The 15,414-nt window shown below is 43.2% G+C and overlaps 1 long non-coding RNA gene across 3 annotated transcripts in view; it reads left to right on the top strand.

Annotated features, from left to right (window-relative positions):
• Positions 1-8,135: 8,135 nt before the first annotated feature.
• LOC117974615 (uncharacterized) overlaps positions 8,136-15,414 on the top strand; it is a 55,691-nt gene continuing 48,412 nt past the window's right edge. For 2 of the 3 annotated variants that reach the window (XR_004664690.3, XR_004664688.2), the window contains exon 1: positions 8,141-8,373. This is a non-coding gene — a long non-coding RNA (uncharacterized LOC117974615). Of the gene's footprint in view, positions 8,374-10,424; positions 10,519-15,414 lie in introns of all 3 variants that reach the window. The other variant, XR_008619947.1, reaches the window with a different exon arrangement.

The raw sequence follows: 15,414 nt of genomic DNA, 5'->3' as shown, positions 1-15,414 counted from the left end.
CCCGCCCTGTGCTCTCAGGTGATAGATGATTGGCTATTTATTTACCTTCTGTTTTTGCCTAATCAGCATTTTAGTGAGCTCTCTTTACTACCTGATTGGTTGGGTGTGAGCTAAGTTGCAAGCCCCGTGTTTAAAGGTGGATGCAGTCACCTCCCTAGCTAGGCTTAGGGATTCTTAGTCGGCCTAGGAAATCCAGCTAGTCATGTCTCTCAGTTCCCCCTCTCGACAGGAAAACCCAAGTGCTGTTGGGAAGGTTGGCCGACAACCACTCTAACTGCTTCCTGCTGAATTGGCGCATAGTAGGGGTCGTGCAGTTGAGATTTCCTCGGGAGGGGTGCCTTCGATGTCACTAGCATCAGAGCATGGGCTAGCAGGCCTGTCCAGGGGTCCGCGGTGGATCTTAGTCATGGACTGCATCTGGGGCTCCATTTGAAGAACAATTTGTAGTTTTACAACTTTGATTCTGGAAGAGACAAACTTAACAAGGAGGTTAAAGATACAGGGATTTAAATGTATAGCCTGCAGTACAGGGGATTATTTCTTTGGCACACTTCACGGGCCCTGACTATCTGCTTGACAGTTTTGAAAAGGCCTCGTCCAGTAAATAATGATTTGGCCATCTGATGGGTGTTATCAATACCTAAGTGAAAGGTTTGGTGAAGGGTTTTAAGTAATTTCCAATGGTTAGCTGCAGGCATGAGGACATAGTTTCCTCCCCTCAGGATAGCTAGCCACCGAAGAAGGAAAAATACTTTTGGATTTGTTTTCTTTTTAAGCATCCAGTGTTAAGCCTACAGGTGGGCCAAGGAAAACTGTAATAAGCTCAAAGTAAATTATCAAGGCACTTTATAGAAACCATTCAGCAATACCATCCAATATATTTATTGTATCAATCCTCATATAAAGATTTACTTTTACACTTTTAACATTTTATTTTCCTTAATGAAAGACAGAACTATCTGTTTGACCAAAAATTGTTTCTTTCCAAACTCCTGCCCTCACATCTTATAAGATTAAGTATGTAAGTGATGAAGTAGCCAATGGCTTTGTTTATTTTGAATAAGTGCTTGATTCAACAACAAATAGAAGACAGCTAATTAGCCATGGTAATTTTCTGCTTTAATATTGCCCAATCAACCAGGGAAAGAATGATTCCCATTGAAAACTCAGGAGTTCTGAGTTTGAGTCCAAAGTTTGAGCAAACTATCCATTATGTACTGAATTGTGTTCCCCCAGAAAGACAGGTTAAAGTCCTCACTCATAGTTCTTCAGAATGTCAAAACATTATTTGGAAATGGGATCTTTGTAGATGTAGTTAGGTAAGTTACGAAGTCTTACTAGGCTAAGGCAGGCCCTTAATACAATATGACTGGTATCCTTATAAGATGAGGGAAATCTGGACAGAGACACAGGAAGGAAGAACACCAAATAAAGACAGAGGCAAGATTGGGGTGACGCAGCTACAAACCAGGGAATGCCAAGGATGGCCAGCCACCACCAGAAGGAGAGGGGCCTGGAACAGATTTGCCCTCAGGGACCTTAAAAGGAACCTATTCTATTGATACTTTGATTTAGGACTTCTGGAACTGAACAGACAGTAAATTTCTTTTGTTTTAAGCTACTCCGTTTATAACACTTTGTTACTGCAGCCCTAAAAAACTAGTACACTCTCTAATCCCTGTAACCCTCAGTTTCCTCCTGTGTACAACGAGTGCACTAGTGAAATCCACTCTCAAGCTTGTAGTGAAAATCAGAGTACTTAATGTCTGGAAAAGCACTCTGTGAACTGTAGAGCACTAAACCCATGACACAGACACCTTGGAAGGAAGAAGGATCCACAATTCCCCTCCTCTGAGATTTTCCCAGGAACACATCCCGCCACCTGACCCAAGAAGGCAAATCAGATTTTCTCTCTTATGAATAAGGAGTTGATACCAAAGCTCTGATCATTCTGTGTAGAGCACCTGACCTGAAGGACAACCACCTTTTTCACTGCACTGAAAGCAAGGGGAGAGAGTCTGCAGGAAGAAAGGGATGAAGCAGAAGCCCAAGAAACACGGGGATGTTAGGCCACACAGCCCCAGAGAAAGACTCACAGGATATCTGCATGGTTCCCTCAGGCTTTCTCACTCTTGCTTCACACCCTTTCCTCTGGACTGTAAGCACCTTGCACCTGCATCATTTCCTGTACTCCTCTGTCACTGGGAGGATGTCAATATGAAGCTAAAATATAAATACATACAATGGCATTAAAATGATAGAATATAAGAGATAAGAGGTGAGAAAAAGGGTGGGAGGGTGTGGTGGGGGAGAGAGAGAGACTGAGAGAAAGACTCAGGCTTACTTTTTTTGACAGTTCAATATAAATTGTGCAAACTCTGGGCTACACCCCAACTGAAAGGCTACAAGAGCTATAATTACTGCATATTAATGACATCACTCCAGTTGATTTTGAAAAGAAAATCGCTACGTGACATTTGCTAACATTATTTAGTATTTCTGAGACCTCAATTTTATCCCCTATAATGGTTGAACAAACTCTATTAGTGGTTCATAAAACTGGGGATGCTGGAGGTATAGGGGTCGTTGATATTTTCCGAATTTTGAAAGTAATTCATTAAACAATAATTTAAAACTTTCTAGTTTTTTTTTGTCATCAACCCTTACAAGCCCACTAGAAAAAGTTTCTTTCTGTTAAGCTATTCTTCTTGGTAACAAGTTAGATCAACAACTCTGCATGCATTTGGTTAATTTGTCCAACGATTTTTTGATAGACTGAAAGCTTTCCAATCACAGAGTTCTGGGTAGCAATGGCTATCTCTCATAAGGAAAAAGCTAGAAACCAAAGAAAGTGATTTTGAAGCTCCCTTTTGGCTGTAATAGTCCAAGAGTCTTCAAAAATTGGGGGTGGAGCAAGGTGGCTAAAAAGAATACTCCAGTGATCATTTCCCATAGAAACATCCTTTTGAACACGTACCCATGTGGGAAGGTACCTTCACAGGAGCTAAGGAAATCAGGTAAGAGCTCTCAGTGCCTGGTTTTAGCACAATAATAAGAAAAGACACATTGAAGAGGCTAGGAAGGACACAGTCTCACTGCCTGCTTCACCCTTCACCTAATTCCAAGTCTGGAAGCTTGGAGAGAGGCATTGCTTGCTTCAAGGAGGGAGAGTGGAGTGAGTGCAGGACTTTGACGTGGAGCCTGGTACCGGGCAGAACTCCAGGTCCCCATCCCAGGCCAGGGCCCGCAGATGGATCGTCTGGACCCTCCTGGGTGCCAGGCCTTGGTCCTGGTGGGATGGGCTCATGTCCGGCCTGCACGGCTGAGGGCGTCTCCAGGGGCTTCGGCCACACGTGAACTAGAGGCAGGCAGGCCGGGGATATGCCGGCCCCAGCCGTGCACTGTGGGTGCGATCCCCCTTAAGGTCAGCCTTGGTGGCCACGTTGCTGCCTCCACCATCCCGCCCCCAAAGCTGGGCAGCGCAGTGCAGAGAGCGACTCCGTCCGCTGGGGAAGGGGAAAGCGCTCAGTGCAGGACTTTGTCTTGGAACTCAGCACTGGCCCCCACGAGCCACTGTGAAATCCGACATTGGCTGGTTTCCTCCGTGTGGCAGAACCAGATAACCCCAGGCTGGAGCCTGCGGACGGAGTCGCTTGGGGGACCCGCGGCCCGGTGTGGCGGCCTCGTGCTCTGGGCCGCCTCGGCGCCAGCTGCCTCGGTGGCAGGCAGGCCACAGCCGCGTGAGCCTGGGGAGTAGCCCTGTGCTGGGCTGGTCTCGGAAGCTGCGGACTCCGGGTGTGACCCAGCGTCGGTCAGCTGTGGTGGCCACGGCGCTGCCGTCCCATCCCTCCCCCAACCCCAGGCCGCCGGGCACAAAAAGAGGCAGCGTCTGCTTAGGGAAAGGAGAGAGAAGTAGCCTCAAGAGGTTGCCTTGGAGCCCAGTGCTGGACCCACCAAAGTGAAGCCCAGAGCTACGCAAAACCCTACAGCGCCGGAATGGAGCATCTGGACCTGCCCCAGCCTAAGGCGGAAACTCACCGAAGCTTTTTAGGTCCCTCAGAAACAAGGTCACAGGCACACCTGGGCTCAGCGCGCCCTCTAGTGCTGAAAATGTGGCAACACACAAACCACGGACTTGTGGCAAACGTGGGCATAGGGTGCCATCTAGTGCTGAAACAGCAGCAGTGAAAGAGGCTCAGAGACGGTAACAGAAGGCTCAGAGGCTCTGGAAGGATGGGGGCAACGTCAGTCTTTGAAGACTGGAATAAATACCTAGTCTTTCGATACACAGACTTGTCACATGCCCACAAGTATCAATAATAATATTCAGGGAACCACGACCTCACCAAATGTACAAAATAAGGCACCGGGTGCTATATGAACAGGTGCCCAACATCACTCATCAGGGAAATACAAATCAAAACTGCAGTGAGACATCACCTCACTCCAGTCAGAGTGGCTACTATCAAAAAATCAAAAGATAAGTGTTGACAAAGATGTGGAGAAATGGGAACCCTTACATACTGCTGGTGAGAATGCAAATTAGCACAGCCATTACGGAAACCAGTATGGTGGTTCCTCAAAAAGCTAAAAATAAAACTACCATATGATCTAGCAATCCCACTGCTGGGTGTATATCCAAAGGAAATGAAATCAGTATGTAGAAGAGATATGTACATTCCCATGTTCATTGCAGCACTATTCACAATTGCCAAAATATGGAATCAACTTAAATATCTATCAATACCTGAATCGATAAAGAAAATATAGTGTGTATATACACAATGAAATACCATTCAGCCATAAAAAAGAATAAAATCCTGTCATTTGTGGCAACATGGATGAACCTGGAGGACATTACATTAAGTGAAATAACTAGCCACAGAAAGACAAATATCTCATGATCTCACTCATATGTGGAATCTAAAACATTGTACTCATAGAAGTAGAGAGTAGAATAGTGGTTACCAAAGGATGGAGAGTGGTGAGTGAGGAGATGATGAGAGACTACAGTGAGTTAGGAGGAATGCATTCTGGTGGTCTATTGCAAAGCAGGATGACTAAACAATGCCATATTGTATATTTTAAAATAGCTAGAAGCTGTAATCCCACTTTGGGGGGCCAAGGCAGGTGGATCACCTGAGGTCAGGAGTTTGAGACCAGCCTGGCCAACATGGTGAAACCCCGTCTCTACTAAAAACACAAAAATTAGCCCAGCATGGTGGCAGGCGCCTGTAATCCTAGCTACTCAGAAGGCTGAGGCATGAGAATCTCTGGAACCCAGGAGGCAGAGGTTGCAGTGAGCCAAGATTGCCCCACTGCACTCCAGCCTGGGTGACAGAGTGAGACTTTGTCTTAAAAAAAAAAAAAAGCTAGAAGAGGGGTTTATGAGTGTTCTCATCTCAAAGACATAATGTTTGAGGTGACAGATATGCTAATTACTCTGATTTAATCAGTTCACAATGTATACAACTATTGAAACATGTTGTACCCCATAAATATGTACAGTTATGTCAATTATAAACCTTTTAAAAAATAAAATAAATTGCCCATCCTAAATTTCTAGAATTTGCAGTAATAACTCACTTTTTAAAAAATAGAAAAAAAATCCAATCCTTTAAATAACACAAAGATGACAAAGGACAGATAAAGCTTTTGAGCTTCAAATTTTCTCTGATATAGAAAAGTGACTGTTCCAAAAACAAACAAAAAACATCCTTTTGTTCAATCAGGAGTATCTGGGTGAATTCCAAGAATCCAAAAATAAAATAACTAAATTTCACTGATTTTATTTGATCTGTCAAAGCCAGATAAATAAAACTTCTCTCAAGTCAGGCCTTTCCATTTGTTTTCTTCTGTTTTTACCCTGTAGTAACTAGGCAGAAAAACCCTATCCCGTTGCCAAGGATCACCCAGATCTCAAGAAATCAATTCTCTGGAAACTCCTCATAAATCATTTGCTTCCCAAACAGCAATGGGCCTGTGAAATTGAAAACACTAAAAAGTACATTATGGAAGTAAAGTTTCTTTAAAAGCCTTCACGCTTCGTGGAGGCCACATGCACCTTAGGCAACACCAGCAGAGCAGCAGGAGGGGAAAACAGCCGGCATTATTGAAAGGCACGTGGAAACCATAAAAGCCACAAGTCGAGAAGGAATTCCAGAATCAGTACACATGGAGGAGGGCCAGCAAGGTGCAGGCTGTGGGCAGTACCACTCAAATGCCTACAACCCACAGCTGAGAAAAAACAAAAAAAGCTCACACAACACAAGGTGATTATGACCAATGAGTTATACCAACTGGGAACTTCGGAGAAGCAACATCCTACACCTTGATTAGTTTCGTGTTCTCTGGGGAACCCTCGCACAGTGTTAGGCACGGAATGTTGCTTACTCATCCCTATCAAGTCAAAGGGAGTTTTTAAAGGAATGTAGGCCACCTAACTTATGTAATTTAACTGGGTTTTGAAATGAGAACATACAGAATCACGTAAGTTTAATGAAATCCTTGAAGAGCCTGTACCTCTGGCCTCAAATCCTTTCAAGGAATGAAAGGGGAGCAAATTTGGAGTAGATAGGAGCACCATTTGGTTTGGAGTCACATTCACAAAGGTCCTGAACTTAAGCCATTTGATGGTATCCCCAAATAAACCTACACACATATGGTCACAATATCCTCTGGCAGACAGAATAAAGACAGTCATCCTACAACCCTGTAAGCTTGTGTCCCCTTACTGAAGTGCATATGAGTAATAGTTTTATAAATACTGTAATTCTTTTATGAATAGCCAAAGGAGTTAAAAGCAATTATATGTAAACATTTATACTGCCATAACTGTAAGCTGCTTTAGTCATTTTTAAATTTTTAAACACACCAGTAGACTCAAAAAATCGTGATGGCTCTGTTAGGAGCTTCTCAAAGTGAGGAGAATCATGAAATGAGATCTGCCCAGGCCAGGGAGTCCTGCATTACATGGGCCAAGCAACAAACACACCTAAGCAAAAACTGTACACAGAAGGAACTACAGCTTTTCCACTGAACTCCAGGGCTTTGCACAGTGCCAGTCTCACAGCCACTTTGAAAGCTGAGCACGTCCACATGTCCGTAGCCTCCTTCTGAGAAAAGCAGCCATGGGAAATGATTTCTGCCAAGGTCACCATACTGTGTTCTGTGAGACCCACTATCACGGCCAAGGCTGATTGGTCAAGAGGTTGGTGCCTGAGCCAAGCCACCTGCCAAAAACCAGCAGGCCTCGGGAGTAGCCTGACAGGACAGCCTTGCCGGGCAGGATGCTCTATGCTGGACAGGAAGCGACTAAACCAATGACATTCTCAAGGAGCTTCAATACTTCCAAGAGTCAGAAATCAAGAGAGTGATATGGAAGCCAAAGGCACACAGAGAAAACTCAACATGCGGAGGTCATAAAACAGCAGAAACCACAAGTCACAGAGAAGAGTGGAAACAGAAGACACTCAGTAGCAGGAAAGCTACAATCCCTAGAGAGACTGAGGAAGGATATGCTTATTCAGGGCTATGACTGAGTCTCGGGGGACAAGAATAAAAGTGGATTTAAACTTGATTACCTTTGTGAAGATCCTATAGCCAAATAAGGCCACACTGCAAAGTAGTGGGGTTTAGGACTTCAACATATGGATTTTGAGGTGGCAAAATTCAACCCATAATAGTGTCCAACAGTCAGTGTGACTGGTATCCTTATAAAAAGGGGAAATTTGGAGACAGTGTGCTCACAGGAAGAACGCCCTGTTAAGATGAAGGCAAAGATTGGAGTGATGCATCTATAAGCCAAGGAACCCCCCAAATTGCCAGCAAACTACCAGAAGCTAGCGGAGGGCCACAGAGCAAATTCTCTCTTTCACAATCCTCAGAATGAAGCAACCCCATTGACACTTTGATCTCAGACTTCTAGCCTGCAGAACTGAGAGACAATAAATGTCTGTTACATCCCCAGTTTATGATACATGGTTAAAACAGCCCTAGCAAACTAACCCAGGCACGGAGCGCTACCGTTGAGTGAGAAACATCTGCTCTGTTCCTTGAGGCTGACTATTTGGCTACTGAAAGGCTTTCTGTCTTCTATCCTCCCGCTCATGTATCCCCACAATAACTCCCATAACCTCAGACAACCCGAGCCTGTCTGCTCCCTGGAAGCTGAAAGAACTTCAGTAACTCAGTTGGAGTGCAGGCAGCAGTGTTTGGGAAGGAGTAAATGAAGCAGTTGGAAGCAAAGAAGCTGCTGCTTTGGGATCCGCAAATCAGAGGATCAGGAAATGTGAAACAACTTTCCTGACAGCTTCAGGGAGTGGCATCCAGCCAGGAACTCGGCGGCTTGGCAGAGCTGGAGGAGGATAGCAGGTGAGCCTGGGAAACCTACATCCTGGCAAGCTTCTTGCTGGGGGGAGGGATCTGGTCTCCCAAACACTTGTTGTTCCCATCCAAGCCACTCTCTCCAATAGAACAGTTCCTGAAGGCACTAATAGAGATCAATTTTCTCTATTATTCAGGGTCTGCAATGCAGCAAATATTTCCGAAGCCAGCCTAATCTCTTAGCAAAGCCCCTTGACTCCCCCACACAGCTGTTTTTAATGGTGGACCAGGGACCACATCATGCAAGCACTTTCTGGGTTCTTTTAGCCTTCGTCCTTCCCCTAAAGCTCATTTTCCCACAGCCTGCATTCACTGGATGCCTGGTGTGAGGAAAGAACTGGCACATGTCCTGATTCAGCCATCTGTGCTTCCTCTCCCCACCAAAGTGAAAATGCATTCAAACTAAATTATTTTGAAAACACATTCTCTCCATTCAAGTTCTACTTCAAGACCTCACAATAGAGGGCACCTCCACGATCTCATTCCTGGCAGCACTTGAATGGGGGCTGCTGAACAATACACTCTCAGTACTTGCTCAGAAAGAAAGACAAGACTTGGGACGAAAACAGGTGAAAGCTCTTCCGAGATTTAGAGAGACAGGACCCGGTGCCGAATTGCTTTCCAGGCGGTCAAGCCGCATTGTTCATTACGTGGAGTGAATGGGATGATTCCAAACCAGCCCTGGACGAGGCGGCAAGTGAACATGTGCTTTAATTGCTGCTTATTCAATGTTTAAATTACACGTTTTTATATTTAAGCCAGTGTTAATTTATTTTGCCTTTTTATACCTTTACATTAAATAAGCTTTCCAAAAGGCTTTAAGGGGAACAAACATTTTTGACTATTTTCCTTATGCCAGACCACATAATGGGCTCACAGTTTATCTCATTTTATCTTCACAACATCCCTTTGTAATGAGTACTTTTATCTTCATTTTAAGGAATAGTAGTAATCCAGCTCAGAAAGGTTAGTTAACTCATCTAGGACACACAACAAATAGGCAGAAGGAGCAACATTTGAACCTAAGTTTTTACCATTACACCCTTCCAGAGATAGATGGAGGGTGACTTTTAGTATCAGAGAAGAGATTATTTGGATGCAGTGATTAAAACATCTCCTCTATTATTGATTCTTTATATTTCTGAGATAAATCAATTAGTACCACTGTCAGAGTGTGAGAATCAACCATTTCTAGCATAATTATGTATCAGTAATTATTGATCTCTAATGAACATAAACTCTATTTTAGGATTGTGGCCAGTGAGGCTTAGAATGGTTCTTTAGGAATCCTCTAGTCCCACAGAAACCACATTTTAGACTAAAATTTGGACTAGAAGGATTCCTCTACAATGTCTAAATAGCAGTTACAATTTTTATTTTGCTCAATTGAGAAGAATTATAAACTAGAATCAAAATGTAGTGGTGCTTTTTTTTTTTTTTTCCTGAGACAGAGTTCCACTCTGTCACCCACGCTGGAATGCAACGGCGCAATCTCAGCTCACTGCAATCTCTGCCTCCCCAGGCTCAAGCAATTCTCCTGCCTCAGCCTCCCGAGTAGCTGGGATTACAGGCATGCCACCATGCCCAGCTAACTTTTGTATTTTTAGTAGAGACGGGGTTTCACCATGTTGGCCAGGCTGGTCTCAAACTCCTGACCTCGTGATCCGCCCACCTCGGCCTCCCAAAGTGCTGGGATTACAGGCGTGAGCCACCGCAACCAACCAGTGGTGCTTTTAAATGAATTAATCACATTTATTGACCACAATAGATCTACAAACATTTTTAAAATTTGTGGTACTTGTGGACAAAGGCATATTACTTATTTCATCTACAGCAATGATTGGTTCATATGTAGATGCAGATGCCTTAGAAAAACTCCTCAGGCCCTCCAAGAGACTTTTGCCACTAGGTTAGGAAGCCCCAGTCCAGGCCAGTCGCATAAATGGAGACAGACAAGCCCAGAGGAGAAAGATTTGTGCCCAAGGTCAAGCAGTAGCAAAGCCAACACTAAATTCTGAATTTCCTGACTTGCATTTCAGTGCTCTTTTTCCAACCTGGAAACAGCCCATTCAGTCAATAACTCACCTCCAGTGCCTTTTCCTAAAGCATTTACAGTCAGGAGAACAAATTCAGGTATGCAAAAATACAACTTTATTTTTCTAAAACAGAAATGTAATGTGTTCCTTGAATCCTTTTTCTGTCAAGGGTAAAAATGTGAATCATGGTCAATTCTGAGAGTTCGCTCAGTCAGTTCAGGATTTCCCTCTTCTATAGGAGTTGCATCTGGTGCAGGCTGGGGACAGAGGAGATTACACAGTGTCAGGACGTTTGAGGTGTCTGGGCTTTGAGTGTCATCCATCCACACTGCCATCCCTGAGCTGTAACTCATCAGCTGAGTCCCAGGATGTCATTAACCTTCTACTGTGCCTCCACTGAGGCTGACATCTGTGTTCCCCGCCTGGTTCCTGGCCATACCTCTCACACCAAATTTCAGTCTTCCTTCCCTTCTCCCAGCCTTGAGGACTCCTAGGGTCCCCTGACTTTCCCTCAGCTCTCCTAGGCCCCTCTCCAGGGCAGGGCGAATATTTGATTGGTCTCTTGTGCCTTTCTCTCACTATTATCTCTGCCTTGGGTTCCAAAACTATATTTTGAAACTCAAGAGCAAGAAATGACTCCTTTTTCTTATAATCATTCTTTCTGTGGCCTCCCTTCCCTAAAGAATAAGAAAGACATGCAACTGCGAAAATGCACTGGTTAATACTTCAAGTCGTTGTCTTGCTACATTTTGCTTTGCAATAACTAAAGTAATTACAACTGCGTTAGTATCTCTATTAAAATTTCTTCCATTTAAGTCATTAACATCTTTTACATAAATCACCCCCCGTAATATAACTGACATAATTTCTGGCCAAAAAAAAAAAAAAAGAGTCATGGAAGATATCCAAGAGAAATGTATAAGCTCTGCAGAAAAAAAAAAAAAAAAAAAAAAGCAACATGGGTATCCCAGGTTCCCTCACTAGAGAAGAGAATGAGAATCATATGGCTGTGAAGTGAGATGGCCACAGGTCAGTTAAGGCGTGAACATGCACGGAATAATAAGTACTCTCCAACTCATTTAAGTTGCAGCTTAAACTGTCTGATTTAATTGTCTCTAAAAGTTCCACTTGCCTAATACTCTTCCTCTTTCTCTCTGGCATGGCCAGAATTAGTCACCATCAGTGAACTAGGAAATGAGGTCCAGTCATTGCCTCCAGAAGAACCCCCCCTTCCCACCCCCCAGCTAAATGAGATCAAGTCCAGATGTCAACAGAACTTTCTGGTCTAAGAATAAAAGCAGAGCCAAATAACCTCAACAACCCCAATTTTCTATCCTGGCCCCTCATTGCTCAATGAACTTCTAATACCCCTTGTCAAGCCCTCTGCCCTACCCAAAAAGGAACTTTGTGGGTACTGAAATGCCACTCTGTCTGTTTCATCTACCACAATCACCAGGCACTGTCCCTGATGATGGGGCCCTAATAAAAGACATCCCCCCTGCACCAGCCTGCTCTAAATTCCAAAAGTTTTGCCATTAGTTTCCTTTTGGCAAGATCACTGACTGTCACTGTATTTTTTTAATGTACAATCTGAAAAGTATACAATTATATGAGTCATCATTAAGCTATGAAAATCCTAGGTAAAATTATCTAACCAGCTGCAGTGAAAAGGGAACCCCTAAATAGAGAGAGTGGAGAGGATGGGGATCATAAAAAGGCATCAAATTAAGAGCTAAAGTAGCAGGCACAGTGAGAACACATAATGAGAGGAAGCACAGAAGAGAGATGCGGTACTGAGTGGCAGAGGAGGCAAGAGAAAAATAGAGAAGAGGTAATACACAATGAGAATGAAAAGGTCAAAAAGAAACTTGGCCTAATGCTTAAGCAGAAAATAAAGTGACATAACTGGCTTTTCAGGTCAAACCCAAAGTAAGACTCTCTCTTGAGAAAGGCATAAAAAAAAGTTCCCTCTAAATTATAATTGATCACCAGAGTTATCAGCTACAAAATGATGAGTGGCGTTGGCTGATTTAACAAATCTGCGCCCTTTCTGATTACTTTTATTCAGAGCTAATTTTAAAAAGCTCAAACCTTTAATAAAAATGGCAAAAAGATGATTGCAAAAGCACCTGAACCTAAACATAATATTTCAAGGTGTGCTCATACTGGCATGATAGACCACAGGACAGTTACCTCCCTTGACCTGAACACTACACTCTGATTAATGTAGTCTAAGTTGGTATTGTTCTCTAAATAAAAGCCCTACACCAGCAGTTCAGGCTCAGCTTCTGATCAACAAAATTCCCAAGATCTTTTCCCACTAACTTCTATTCAGCCAGGTCTGTCCAGTGCTGTATATATTCCATTTTATTTTTGTATGTTTGACCTTTAACTTGAATACACTTCTACATACTTGTCTCTGTAAATGTAGCCTTGCCGTCTTAGCTCATCATTTCAAACTTAGAATCTATCTGCTCTATATTTTCTGATCTTCCTACATTTGTGGTCATCCTTAACTGACTAATGATGCCTTCTAAATTTATCTAAACTGTATAAAGCCATTGGAGCCCTGTGACACATTACCAAGAACTTCTTTCCAGGCTGAAAATAATCAAAATTAATTAAGAAGTTATAGAGGTACCTAACTGCATTATCATCAACCATCCCCAGGGAAAAGAATGATGAAGATTATAAAAAGATGATGACCACTATGGTCTAAATGTGTCCCTCAAAATTCATGTGTTGGAAACTTAATCCCAATGTTATGATGTTTGGAGGTGGGACCTTTTGGAAGGTGTTTAGATGTTGAGGTCTCCACCCCCTTAAATGGGCTGACGTTCATATAAAAAGGGCTTACAGGAGTGCATTAACTCTCTCTTGCCCTTCCAACTTTTGCCGTATAAGAATGCAGCCACAAGGCCCTCACCAGACCTCAGATGCCAATACTTTTGAGACAGCTAGGTGATAAGGGGTCCCCAGAGAAACTCCAACTGGCCTGCGCACTGGGAGGAGTGCACGCTGGGGTGGAGCCTTGGGAAGTTTGCGCCCCTCCTCTTCCTGATGGAACCTGGAATTTAATCTTTGAGGTGGTAAGGGCACCTAGCAGGACTCTGGCTTTGCGGACAGTCCCTGTTTCCCTTTTTTTCCTTTTCACCCAATAAACCCTGCCCTTCTCACCCTTCAAAGTGTCTGCGAGCCTAAATTTTCATGGTCATATGACGAGGACCCCATTTTTAGCCAAACTAAGTAGACAGTCCTATAACACCTTGAGCTTGGATTCCCAGCCTCCAGAATTGTGAGAAAATAAACTTATATTCTTTATAAATTTCCCAATCTGTGGTATTCTGTGATAGAAGCACAAAACAAAGACAATGATTGTTTATGATGATCCACCAACATTTACTGATCATTATGTGTCAAGCACTGTGCCAAGTGCAGTATCTAATTTAATCCCACAACTATATATATATAAAACTCTTTGATATATATACATATAACTCAAAGAGTTACGTAATTTCCTTACAATGATGCTGCTAGTAAGTGATGAAGTTGTAATTTTAAAAGCCAGGCCATCTTCCTCCAGAGCTAGGCTCTTAACTACCCGATTCTGCCGTTTCCACATGATGCAAGATTTTATTTGAGCCTTTCTAAAATCAGGATATAAAGGCTAGAAGGGTCAAAAGTAATATGTGAAAAACAAAGGATCTAGAAGAAAGGCCCTTGCCCTCCAGTAACTTACAATCCTGTTGGAAGAATAAGACTTAGAAAATAAAGCTATTTTAGAACAAATAGTTTATTGTAGTGCTAAAAAATGAGAATCAGATCTAAGCATTCTTTTTCAGCTCAGTTCTCCAACTTAAAGTTCATAGACTGGAAATTTATAAAACCACAAAGAAAAAGACTAAGGAAAAAATGAATAAGGCCTCCGGAGCCCTGGGAGGATTTAGTAAAGAATAATTGAAGTCCATGGAATCCCCCCAGACTGACCATTCATATGTGACTTGGGGATAGAGGTTCTTTAAAAAGTCCTGTAGAGCCAGGCCAGATGCGGTGGTTCACACTTGTAATCCCAGCACTTTGGGAGGCCGCAGTGGGCAGACTGCCTGAGGTCAGGAGTTTAAGACCAGCCTGTCTTAACATGGTGCAATCCAGTCTCTACTAAAAATACAAAAATCAGTCGGGCGTGGTGGCGGGTGCCTGTAATCGCAGCTACTCGGGAGGCTGAGGCAGGAGAATTGCTGGAACCCAGGGGGCAGAGGTTGCAGTGAGCCAAGATTGTGTCACTGCACTCCAGCCTGGGCGACAGAGCAAGGCTCTGTCTCCAAAATAAATAAATAAGTAATTAAAATTTTAAAAAAAATTCCTATAGAGCCAGAGTCATTGGGTTCTTCCTCAATTAATATCTGAGGTGCCCAGAAACTGCAATGCCCAGGCAATAAGCCATCAAAGCCCCAGTCAAGCAGAAACATAGTCCCACTGAGGTTAGTGGCCTAAATTCTTCAAGTCAGATGCAGTAATCCCAGAATTAAGTTTCATCAAGTTAAAAAAATCTGATTACCAACCAGATTATCCATTATAATCTCAATGCCCAAAGACAACAAGTTATTCACGGTCTGTCATCCCAATTGTTCTCAGCAAGTAAATGAGAGAGCATGCCTTCAGAAAGACGCATCTCAGTCTCTGTTGTGTGACCTAGGGCAGGCACCAGTCCACCTCCAAATTGCTGTAATGATCATGGGAGATAATGAATGGGAAATTGTCTTGTAACTTGAAAGGTATATTTTTAAAGTTATTACCTTCACTAGATGTTTGGGAACAGATTATTACTCATATTAGAAAAGCCCCATGTGATAAGCAAAGTGCTCCATAGTCAAACTCATCTACTTCATTGGCCTCACTCTTCCACTCCACCCTCCCACCCCTACCTCACGTCCACTCCCGATACTCCATATCCACATATCACCCCAAAGCACTCAGTGCTTTCTTATGCTTC

Source organism: Pan paniscus, chromosome 8 (genome assembly GCF_029289425.2).
Source record: "Pan paniscus chromosome 8, NHGRI_mPanPan1-v2.0_pri, whole genome shotgun sequence".
NCBI lineage: Eukaryota > Metazoa > Chordata > Mammalia > Primates > Hominidae > Pan > Pan paniscus.
Note: the sequence above shows the minus strand (reverse complement) of the source record. Positions and strands in the feature narration are given on the sequence as shown.